Consider the following 371-nt stretch of genomic DNA (forward strand, 5'->3'; position numbering starts at 1 on the left):
GACTCCTAACTTAGGAGCGATAGCTTAGTGCTGTGACTAGCAGTAGACTGCCCCATCAAGTGTCTCAGTGGTTGATGTGTTTACTGATCTATGCCCCTCTCAACTAACCGGGTCGACCTTAACGGAGAGAGAGTCCCTGACCTGATAATCGTACGCGTTAAGGACGTTTCAATAGCCGATTCACCCACGACTGAGGATACCAAACCGTCAAGTTGACGAAACATATGTTCTCAACGTATGTTGAGAAACATAATGTTGACGGCGTCAACATTATGTTTTCCGGAATCCTTTTATCGTTATTCAATAATGATTATCCGTTATACCGATTTCTGAAATACCCATCGTTACTAATGATTAATCAGCCAACTCTC

The sequence above is a fragment of the Perkinsus marinus genome, assembly GCF_000006405.1.
Source record: "Perkinsus marinus ATCC 50983 genomic scaffold scf_1104296944406, whole genome shotgun sequence".
Classification (NCBI taxonomy): domain Eukaryota; phylum Perkinsozoa; order Perkinsida; family Perkinsidae; genus Perkinsus; species Perkinsus marinus.